Source organism: Mus pahari, chromosome 2 (assembly GCF_900095145.1).
Source record: "Mus pahari chromosome 2, PAHARI_EIJ_v1.1, whole genome shotgun sequence".
NCBI lineage: Eukaryota > Metazoa > Chordata > Mammalia > Rodentia > Muridae > Mus > Mus pahari.
This window is the reverse complement of record NC_034591.1, coordinates 156931228-156940056: the sequence shown is the minus strand read 5'-3', so window position 1 is coordinate 156940056 and position 8829 is coordinate 156931228.

Here is an 8829-nt window from a genome sequence, read left to right as displayed (position 1 = left end):
GATGGCATCTCCTGCGAGGCCAGGTCCAGAAAGACCTGTTTGTTTGTTTTTAATGATGGGTACTTACTAATATATTCCTAGAAGCCACTAGAAAGAAAAAGTGTATGGGTAGTTATAAAAAAACAGGAAAAAGTCCTAAAGATTTGCTGAGGCTAGCCTCCACCCATATAAGAAAAGCACAGGCTAACCAGAATGATGAAGACAAATTTTTAAATGTCAACTTCATATCCTATTATCTTTCATACTTAACAGATGGAAAAATGATTTTCTTCAGGTTACTGGTCACAGTGAGCAAGCTCTTTGTTGGAGGTAACATTGTATTATCCATTTTGGATTATCCATCCCCTGCAGCTAGATATACCCAAAGAGCAACGTGTACTAGAGATAAGGGCCATCTCAGACATTAAGGAAGCACCACACCCTGAGCAATTGTGGGACTGCAGCATGTGCTCACAGTGGTGAGGCACACAGGGTTGTCTCTGCATCCAGAACCAGCATTTAACAAATGCACCTACTAGAGGCTCCCAAACATCTTCATCCATGAGTTTTCTTCCTTTCTTACTGTCTGCTCAAGAGGCTTCAGATTAAGGTGAGACCAAGTGTGAAACCTGTTGATGGATTTATTTCAACATTCCATGCTTTGGACCATGTCATAATATTCTAGGATGCAAAGCTTTGTTGCTATCCCGCCAAGTGTTGTTATTTACTGGAGGCCTCTGCTGTGTCCTGTCTTCTCATTTTTTTATATGTATGTGTGCACATCTTTATTTCATGTACAGAGGAGGAAATTGAAATTAAATTGTTAGGAATCTACACAAAGGTTTGAAAATAGATCTGGGGTGCTCAGAGAGCACTGCCTAGTTCCCAAAGCCTGCTCTCTGGTAGAATTTTGGGGGTCAATTATGTATACTATCATAACATTTGCAAATAGTGATATCTTGACTTCCTCCTTCCCAATTTGTATCTCTTTGATCTCTTTTTGTTGTCTAATTGCTCTGGCTAGAACTTCGAGTACTATATTGAATAGGTGGGCAGAGAGTGGGCAGCCTTATCTATTCCGATTTTAATGGGGTTGCTTTGCGTTTATCCCCATTTAGTTTGATGTTGGCTATTGGTTTGCTGTATATTGCTTTTATTATATTTAGGTATGCACCTTGAATTTCTGATCTCTCCAATACTTTTAACACGAATGGATGTTGTATTTTGTCAAAGGCTTTTTCTGCATCTAACGAGATGGTCATGTGGGTTTTTTTTTTTTTTAGTTTGTTTATATATTGTATTACATTAGTGGATTTCCGTATATTGAACCATCCCTGCATCAATGGGATGAAGCCTAGTTGATCATGGTGGATGGTCATTTTGATGTGTTCTTGGATTCAGTTTGCTAGAATTTTATTGAGTATTTTTGCATTGCTATTCATAAGGGAAATTGGTCTGCAGTTCTCTTTGTTGGGTCTTTTTTGTGGTTTAGTTGTCAGTGTAACTGGTTTCATAGAAAGAATCGGGGAGTGTTTCTTCTGTCTCTCTTTTATGGGATAGTTTGAGGAGTATTGGTCTTCTTTGAAGGTCTGATAGAATTCTTCCCTAAAACCATCTGACTAGAAAATTGTCCATCTCATCCAGGTTTTCCAGTTTTGTTGAGTATAGGCTTTTGTAGTAGGATCTGATGACTCTTTGGATTTCCTCAGCCTCTGTTGTTATGTTTCCCTTTTCATTTCTGATTTTGTTAGTTAGGATACTGTCTCTGTGCCCTCTGGCTAGTCTGGCTAAGGGTTTATCTATTTTATTGATTTTTCTCAAAGAACCAACCAGGTTCCACTTTTTGTTTCCACTTGGGTGATTTCAGCCCTAAGTTTGATTATTTCCTGTTGTCTACTCCTCTTGGGTGAATTTGCTTCTTCTAGAACTTTCAGGTGTTCTGTTAAGCTGCTAGTGTATGCTCTCTCCAATTTCTTTTTGGAGGCACTCAGAGCTATGAGTTTTCTGCTTAGCATTGCTTTCATTGTGTTCTATAAGTTTGGGTATGTTGTGCCTTTATTTTCATTGAATTCTATAAAGTCTTTAATTTCTTTCTTTATTTCTTCCCTGACCAGGTTATCATTGAGTAGATAGCTGTTCAGCTTTTATATGTGCTTTCTGTTATTTCTGTTGCTATTGAAGACCAGCCTTTGTCTGTGGTGCTCTGATAGAATGCATGGAATTAATTCAATCTTCTTGTATCTGTTGAGGTTTGTTTTGTGTCTGAGTATATGGTCGATTTTTGAGAAGTTACCATGAGGTGCTGAGAAGGTATATTCTTTTGTTTTAGGATGAAATGTTCTGTAGATATGTGTTAAATCCATTTGGTTCGTAACTTCTTTTAGTTTCACTGTGTCTATGTTTAATTTCTGTTTCCATGATCTGTCCACTGGTGAGAGTGGGGAGTTGAAATCTCCTACTATTATTGGGTGAGGTTCAATGTATGTTTTGAACTTTAGTAGCATTTCTTTTACAAATGTGGATGCCTTTGCATTTGGGCCATAGAGGTTCAGAATTGAGAGTTCATCCTGGTGGATTTTTTCCTTTGATCAGTATGTAGTGTTATTCCCCATCTTTTTTGATAACTTTTGGTTTAAAGTCTATTTTGTTGGATATTAGGATGGCTACTCCAGCTTGTTTCTTGGGACCATTTTCTTGGAAAAAATTTTCCCATCTTTTTACTTTGAGGGAATGTCTGTTTTTGACTCTGAGGTGTGTCTCCTGTATGCAGCAAAATGTTGGGTCCTGTTTAAATATCCAGTCTGTTAGTCTATGTCTTTTTATTGGGGAATTGAGTCCATTGATGTTGAGAGATTTTAGGGACCAATGATTACTTCCTTTTATTTTTGTTGGTAGAGTTGGGATTATGTTTATGTGTTTCTCTTCTTTTGGGTTTGTTGTGAAAAGATTAATTTCTTCCTTTTTCTTGGGTATAGTTTCCTTTCTTATGTTGAACTTTTCCTTTTATTATCCTCTGTAGGGATGGGTTAGTAGAAAGATATTGTTTAAATTTGGTTTTGTTTTGGAATACTTTGGTTTCTCCATCTATGGTAATTGAGAGTTTTGCTAGGTATAGTAGCTGGGTTGGCATTTTTGTTCTCTTAGGGTCTGTATGACATCTACCCAGGATCTTGTGGCTTTTATAGTCTCGGGTGAGAAGTATGGTGTAATTCTGATAGGTCTGCCCTTATATGCTACTTGACCTTTTTCCCTTACTGCTTTCAATATTCTTTCTTTGTTTTGTGCATTTGGTGTTTTAATTATAATATGACTAGAGGAATTTCTTGTCTTGTTTTATCTGTTTGGTGTTCTGTAGGCTTCATATATGTTTATGGGCATTTCTTTCTTTAGGTTAGGAAAGTTTTATTCTATAATTTTGTTGAAGATACTTGCTGGCCCTTTGAGTTGGTAATCTTCACTCTCTTCTATACCTATTATTCTCAGGTTGGGTCTTTTTATTGTGTCCTGTATTTCTTGAATGTTTTGAGATAGGAGCTTTTTGCTTTTTGTATTTTCCATGACTGTTTGACTATGTCTTGTATATTTTCCATGACTGTTTGACTATGTCTTGTGTATTTTCCATGACTGTTTGACTATGTCTTGTATCTTTTGCTGCTGAGATTCTCTCTTCTATCTCTCGTATTCTGTTGGTGATGCTTGCATCTGTGACTCCTGATCTTTTTTCTAGGTTTTCCATCTCCAGGGATGTCTCTCTTTGTGTTTTCTTTAATGATTCTACTTTCATTTTAGATCCTAGATGGTTTTGTTCAATTCCTTCACCTGTTTGATTGCATTGTCCTGTATTTCTTTAAGGGATTTATGTGTCTCCTATTTAAGGGCTTCTAGTTGTTTACCTGTGTTCTGTATTTTTTTAAGGGAGTTATTTATGTCTTTCTTTCTCTATTATCTTCATGAAAGGAGAGTTTAGTCTGTGTATTTAAAGGTATGTTTGGGTATTCAGAACTTGCTGTTGTGGGAGAACTGGGTTCTGACGTTGCCAAATCAAATTGGTTTCTGTTGCTTATGTTCTTAAGCTTGCCTCTTGCCATTTGGTTGTCTCCTGTGTTATCTGGCCTCCTTGTCTGTGACTGGAGCCTGTCCTTTCTGTGATCCTGTGATCCTGTAATCCTGGGGAGTCGAGCTGCAACTGTGGTGTGTGCTGTGTAGGATAAGGTTCAGCACCAGGTCTCTGCTCCTGGCCAGCACCAACTATTATTACTTTCAAAGTCTTATTAGTATTTGACGCTTTAGCATCTTAATACAAAACCTGATTTTTGCTTTAACACTCAAGAAAATAAATAAACTTAGGTAGAATCTTGTTTGTAAATAATAAATTCAATATTAAATAAAACTGTAGACTCAGATTTTTTTTTTTCATACCTAAAAGGCTGGCGTGGATTCATAGCCAGTTCACCTTTCTGTGGTAATTTTTGAGGAACTATTCTGACAAGCACAGCTGAATGCTCCAACCCTGCCTGAGGCGGCCTCAGAGAAATGAATTTGCCTTGATTGTCTTTTCCTGTCCAGTCCTGGCAGATCATCTGCACCCAACCCCTACGGTTAGCATTTCAGATCTTCAATCCCTACGGTTAGCATTTCAGATCTTCAACCCCTACGGTTAGCGTTTCAGATCTTCAACCCCTACGGTTAGCATTTCAGATCTTCTTCAAATTCAAAGTGGAAGAGAGGATTTGAATCTGAGTCATGTCTCTTTATGGGACAGAAAATGGTTGTGAATACGTGCAGAGCCCAGAGCCTGTTCAGAGGCACTGGGAAGTGGCCAGGACTCCTTGACATCTGTCTCTTACTACTTCCTTCTTGGCCGTTCGGCTCCCCTGGACCCTTCTCCCATCATTTATCCTCTACATTATACCCACCCATTCCCCTAGGGCTTTGCTCTTAGCTAGTTGCTAACCAACTGCAATTACTACTCTGTAAGAATTTCCTCTGTAAGATATTTTTTTTGTTGTTGAGTTAGAGACTCCTGAATTTTAAAACCCTTCTATGTACAGAAATTAATCCTTACCCCTCCAAGCAAATCCCTTAGTTTTGTTTTGTGTTGAGACAGCTATTTCTGGAGAAAACAGGCTGGATTTGAACAGTGCTCCTGCCTCAGCCTCCCAAGCACTGTGGTAACAGGTGTGAATCATCATGTCCAGCACAAAATAAATTTCCAAAACTGCCCAGTTATAGGAGTCATCATATGTTTTCTGTCATATGTAGAATCTATCTGTCTGTCTATCTATCTATCTATCTATCTATCTATCTATCTATCTATCTATCTATCTATCTATCTACTTGCCTATCTACATATCCCTGTATAGAAATACACTCACACAAACATGTACACTGGACTTAATTTCCCTTTTTATAATTTTTGCTTATGGAGTTAATTTAAAATGAGTTTAATTTGTTAACAGTTTGTTATGTGTGAGGTGTGATAGTCTTAATCATCAACTTAATGAGATCTAGAATGACCTGGGAGATAAACTTATGTATGCTCAGGGGGGTTATATTGATTACATTAATTGAAGTGGGAAGACCCATCCAAATTCCTTGGATGGTGTGCTGGTTAGGTTTTTATATTAACTTGACACAAACTAGAGTCATCTGGAAGGATGAAACCTCAATTGAGAAAATGCCTTGGTAAGATCCAGCTATAGAGCATTTTCTTAATGAGTAATCGATGGGGAGGACCCAGCCCATTGTGGGTGGTGCCATCCCTGGGCAGGTGGTCCTAGGTTCTATAAGAAAGCAGGCTGAGCAAACCATGATAAACAAGCCAATATATAGCAGCCTCCATGGCGCTGCATCAGCTCCTGCCTACAGGCTCCTGCCCTGATTTCCTTCAGTGATGGACAGTGATGTGGAAGAGTAACTGAGACAAACTCCTTCCCCAAGTTGCTTTTGGTCATGATTTCACCACAGCAATAGAAACCTTGACTAAAATGGGATCTTAGACTACAGAGACAGGAGAAAGGGAGCGGAGCATAAGCTTCATTACGTGATGTCCCCGCCACAATGGACTGACTGTACTCTGGAAGTGTAAACCAAAATAAGCACATTCTACCCTAGTCTTATGTCAGAGTACTTTACCACAGTGAGAAGTAACCAAGGCATGGGGTAAAATTTCCATCAACTTAAATTCTATCCATTGAGGGCTTTGCATCTTCCTTCTTCTCTTCTAATCTGCTTATGAGAGGATTTTCAAGGCAGTCCCTAGGGATCCTAGCCTTTGTTCTAGGGAACAGCAGGACATTCTCACAGGGAAGACAGTGGACTTGCAGAGCCTGAGACTTCCATGGCTGTGTCGAAGTTTTGTAATTCTAGATGTGGTTGTGCGGTACAGACTTTTTTTGTGTGTTTGTCCCTTGGCTCTTGGAGCAGGAAGAGATCTAGTAGCATAGACCCTATCAGCATGTGGGTGGATGAGCTGTTTCTCTTTGTTTACCTCTGAGGCTTTCTCTAACTCCTTTTTTTATGACCTATTAGGCTGCTGACCTTTATTATATTTCTTCTTCCTACTTTTCAAGTTCTGCCTTTTAACAGCAAAAGTACACTCTGTAATGTAGAGTCACTTTACCCTTGGCTTACGTACAGTCAGCGTGGTTAAATTAGTCATGGCTAATTAGACACAAAAGGCATGTCAGGCACTTTGTGTTAGTACCACTCTTTAATAAAATATGCAAGGAAGGTATCACTATCTTTGTTTTATAAAGAGAACGTAAAAAGCTACACTCTTTTAAAACTTCATTATACTGTACAAAATTATTCTTACCCCAAACTGGGTTGGTTGCATTTGCTCATTCACAGATGACTGCAATTCCACCTATATGCACTGAACACTCTGTTTTGTTAAAATAAACAACTTAAATAGTGTGAAGATGATAGATAGAACCCATTCAACTCTGACCTCAGGAACCTTACAGGACAGACAGGCAGACAACAACTGAGTATGGCCATCAAAATATAAGGTAGAAACTGTGAGCTCCTCCAAGGTAGTTTTGAGGTCATTATCACCATGATAGTATCAAATACGAAAGTAAGTTGTCAGTGACTGAGGGGATGTTTGAGCAAACTGGTGTCAGAAAAGTAATGAGGATATCCTAGAATTCAGAGGAAAGGTGAGTGGACCGGGAAAGGTTCCACACAGAGAGTATGTACCATTTGCAGAGAACTGAGCACATCCCAGAGGTGAAAGAAGCTGTTGTGAGTGACCAGAATATGTAGCCAGTGGTGGAGGTATGCTGCATGAGGTATGAAATGGACAGAAGTCAGATGCCCAATGCCCAGGAGTAGCTGTGATGAACATATGACCTGAGATCCTATGGGAAAATCCTTGAAGAACTGACCACACTGGGCTTACTCACTCATCCAAGTTCCCAAACACAGAAACAACAGTCTTGGCAGGAAGATGAGCACAAGTGCCATAGACATGGCTCAGTGTGTAAGTCACTCGGCACATAAGTATGAAGACATGAGTGTGACTCCTCAGGACCCATGTAGAGATGGGCAGTAGCTTCTGGGATCCTGGAACTCCTATGGTGAGATGGGCTGAGGAGGAGGAGACTCCCTGGAAGTCTGTTGTCTCCATCTAGGGTACCAGCAAACAAGAGGACCAGCCTCACACAAGGCATTTGGTGGAGACTGACACCAGTGTTGTACTCTGACGCTACACATGTACTTCAGCATATGTGTGCATGCACGCGCGCGCGCACACACACACACACACACACATACATATACACATCCACCAAACACATCACACACATATACAGACACACACTGAATAATAATAATATTACAGCATTCAAATCATTGAAAGTTTGGAAGAAAAAATATAGCTATGAACAATCTTTCAATGTTAGAAGTATCTTTCAAGTTAGAAGTCAGATTAACTGTTTTTTTTTTTCAAACTTTTTTTTTCTCATTTGGGTTTTGAAATATAAGATTTAAAAAATCTCTTTCATAGTGTTTGAAGCAAAGACCATTATTCTCAATGCCAAGTTTGTTGTTTGTCAACTTAGGAGTCAACTCAAAAAGAGACTTTGCAGGCACTGCTCGGTATAGGAGAAGCAATGATGCACACCAGAAGGGGAAGACAAGTATTTCTGCTTGAATGTAAAATAGATAAATTGCCAGGGTCATAGGGTCAGGGTAGTAGGTTCAGGACCAACTGTTTTCAGTTACATGATCTTGCATGAGTCAGCACATTGACATTATTTCAGAAGTGTACCAATATCAAAGGGTTTTATAGGATTAATAATGACACAGATAATGAAAATATAACTGTACCTGGATATTATACTTATTGCTTTCTTTAAAAATAATATATTTTAGTATTTTTAATATGTAGATGTGTATTAGTGCAGGTGCCCATAGAGGCTGTAAGAAGCTGTCCTAAACTCTTGGGGTTGGGCTACAGGTGGCTGGGAATTACCCTGTATTGTGCTGAGAACTAAACTTGAGTCCTCTGTATGTGCAGCCACTCAGAACTGCTGAGCCATCTCTCTAGCCCTGGTTCTCTCTTTCTTTCTATTGTCTTCTCATTTATTTATTTTTTGAAATGTTCATGACTTAGTTTATAGATCTATGCATTCGTGATGCACAGGCAGGCAGATTTCTGAGTTGGAGGCCAGCCTGGTCTACATAATGAGTTCAAAGACAGTCAGGAGCTGGGTGTGGTGGCACATGCCTTTAGTCCCAGCACTCTGGAGGCAGAGGCAGGCGGATTTCTGAGTTCGAGGACAGCCTGGTCTACAAAGTGAGTTCCAGGACAGCCAGAGCTATACAGAGAAACCCTGTCTCAAA